The 3,251-nt window shown below is 40.2% G+C and overlaps 1 protein-coding gene across 1 annotated transcript in view; it reads left to right on the top strand.

Annotated features, from left to right (window-relative positions):
• Positions 1-45: 45 nt before the first annotated feature.
• Positions 46-3,251, top strand: part of LOC118331664 (transmembrane gamma-carboxyglutamic acid protein 3) — a gene marked incomplete in the record, with an annotated part of 9,687 nt that continues 6,481 nt past the window's right edge. The window contains 2 exon segments of the mRNA XM_035666731.1: positions 46-643; positions 1,340-1,459.

Genomic DNA, 3,251 nt, shown 5'->3' with positions numbered 1-3,251 from the left:
GAGCAAGTGGAGGGGGGTTTAGGGAATATGATAATATGAATATGACACTGTTGGGTTGGGAACCACTGCTATAATGTACTATGTTATCAAGTAATAATAAAACAAAGTATCAAAGCATCAAGGAATGATTTTATTTTCACTGTAAGTATTCATTTTCTACATTCTGTGACATAGCCACGTGAGCGCGTGGTCGGACCCGCACTGAGAATGTCGGGAAGCTGAGTATTCCAGAGCAAGGTGTGGCTTTGTGGAGTTGTATGGTACACACATTCCACGCGAAAAGAGTCTGTCTAGAAACGGGAAATCTGCCACAGATCCATGGTAACGTTTCAGGCGGAGGCGAATATAAACCTCTGTCGGGTTTGGGAAACCCTGGTGCCCGTTCAGACATCCCCGACCTCAAGCTCGAGCAACTCGCGCCGTTCTCTCATTCTTCTCTTTCTTTGCTCCTCAGTAGAACCTTCCCCCACCCCCTTCCTCTGCGTCACTCGAGGATTGTCAGGGCTGTGATTGACCAAACGCAGGGACTCCACCTCTTCCATTGGTCCCTCGATACGTCAATCACGGTCACTTTAGTGACTAGTGTGGGAGTTCCCTGGAGTCGGAGATGGAAGGAAAAAGGCTTTTATCAGGCGGAATGAAGGTAAGAAATATGTTTTATATCCCTCTCTTATACAAGGTAGAGAGGGGACTGAGTCGTTACGAACCTGGAGTTTTAGCTTATGATGAAAATGAGACATAATGTGTCGTTGGAAAAAAAAATTACTTAAAGTCAACATGAGTCTTGATAATACATTTTTTATATGCAGTTATAGAAGCACGAGAAGGCGCTGAGAGCTCCAGAGTCCTGTTTCTATCTGTCTAGTACATGCGTGTGTTTTGGGTTCAAGATGAAGGTTTATTATTTAACTACATATTAGAGCTACATATGCTGGCTTTCAGTTGCAGAAACATGATGCTACTTGATGAATAGCATTGTGTGTGTGTGTGTGTGTGTTACCTGTGGGCTAGTGTCTGTCAAATATCCGTCCCTACAAACTATTCCAGGAGTGAGCTAATATGTTTTAATATTCTAGATATGCCATTTAAAGCGTCCATCTCCCTGTATCCTAATTATTCAAGTTGGTCTGGATTCAAAGCCTCCCCCATCTCTGTTTCTGTTGCTATGGAAACCCCCCACCCCATCCCTCTCCAGCTCTTCATCTCTTTCCATCTATATTTATAGTAGCCTATATTTGCCAGAGGTAGAGCTAAATGGGGGCCATCTGCATGTAAAAAAAAACTCCCTGTAACATTTCAGAGAGTAGAGGCATGCATTAACTTAAAGTCTGTTTCCCAGGTGAAATGTGTCAGGCAGATGGGAAATGCTATTTTTTAGCCAGATCTCCCACCCCTACAAGTATGTCTTATGGAACTGAAAAAGACCACATAACCTGAAAACTGCATTACAGGAGGATCTGTAAGTACAAACCACCTTTCAAATCAGTTTGAAGTAGATTTGTGCAAGACAGATCATGTTACATCTCTTCTCTTTACCCAACATATAATTCTTTATCTGTAATCATAACTTTGCTAAAATAAAGTCCTAAAGTCTTCTTGATCATCGGAAAATAATTCAAGAAGAGATGAATCCCAAATTAAAAGACTAGAGCTGATGTTATTACATGTTATAATCCATTAACTACATTTAACTAGTGTAGACTACGAACCACTTTCAAAGCACATCACAGGTTTCAGATTGTTTTCCTACATTCCAGACTGTTGTATGATATGTAAATCCATTGGCAGAGTCTTGAAACCTACTTGAGAAGTGATGAAACCCACTTCTTCTTCTCACCAAAGTAGGCCATTGTGTGCCAGTTTCTCTACTTGCAGGCATGATGCTGAAGTGGTTATGGTGGTGCGATAAGCCAATAATGTAATTATTGTGACAGGCCTAATCATATCCCTTGATTTAAGTCAATCACCACCCTTTGCCAGTGGTAGGGCTACATGTCATCAGTCACGACATACATCTGGTACATTTCAAGAAACAATACACTGGCAGTCAATAATGGAGAGGTAAGGGCTGTCCACACCAAGAAAGATAACTATAACAATAACTATAGATACAGAGTTTTAAAAATCTTTCTAATTGAAGTGGAGTCCACTCCACAACTATAACAACGATGACACTGGCGAATTATATCAGTGGGATCACTTTCAGAGTGATTTGATGAACAAGACTATGGTATAGAACATAATTAGCTGAGACATACTGCTAAACGATCTTTAGTGCTGATGGGGTCTGTGAAGTTGATTTGGTTCTTATTGAAACACCTGCCAATATTTCCTGGATTTTACCTGTATTCAAAGCAAACTCCCGGCGCCCCCCCTTTTTTATTTCTCCCGAGGAATAATTTGTTTACAATAAGGAATAATTGCAAACCTTCAATCTGTATGAATAATGATCATACACAGAGTTTGTCTACATACAATTTAACCTAACTGTCACCGTAACCTGGAAACTTGCAACTCGATTCAAGTGGCATGTGCAACGGGCCAACTACGGAAACTTAAAGGGCCATTGTGTAGGATTATTGGCATCTTGAGGTGTAATTGCAGATAGCAACTCCCTTGCTTCACCCTCCCCTTTCTAAGCACAAAGGAAAAACCCAAACGCCGCTGTCTAGAGTCAGTGTTTGGTTTGTCTGTTCTGGGCTATTGTAGAAACATGACAGTTCAATATGGCGACCCACTCCCTCTCTAGATAAAAACGAAAAACAGATTCTTATTTTCTTGTTCTCTTTTGAACTGTGACAGGTATGTACTGATGTTATTTTCTTTTTTTTTTTAAACCAAAATATGAATAAAATTTGCCTTCAGATGACTTCAAAAAACTCTTGTAACAGAGTGTTGGATTTTTTTAACTCTTTTCGTCTTTGAAGAACTTTGTGAACCCAGGTCTTCTGGTTCCCCTTATGTTTCTCTGTGCAAAGTACAGCAGAAACACCTCATCAGTAAGTGTATCCATTTTGGTGCACAGCAGGTGGTTGGGGCCAGTGTTTACAGAACATTATCATTCATCAGTGTGGATGCTCATACATTATCATTATAGTTATTGTTCTTGGTGTGGACAGTCCTGTACTCAGAAACAATATTGTATGACAAAACAGCAACATTAAACCTTTGATCTTTGATTTGATGAGTAGACCCCCCCCCCCATAACAATGTGCAATATTTCATTGCTCATATTAATATACATATTGTAT

This window comes from Morone saxatilis, unplaced genomic scaffold (assembly GCF_004916995.1).
Source record: "Morone saxatilis isolate NCDOM2014 unplaced genomic scaffold, NCSU_SB_2.0 Contig20, whole genome shotgun sequence".
In the NCBI taxonomy this organism is placed as follows: Eukaryota; Metazoa; Chordata; class Actinopteri; family Moronidae; genus Morone; species Morone saxatilis.
Note: the sequence above shows the minus strand (reverse complement) of the source record. Positions and strands in the feature narration are given on the sequence as shown.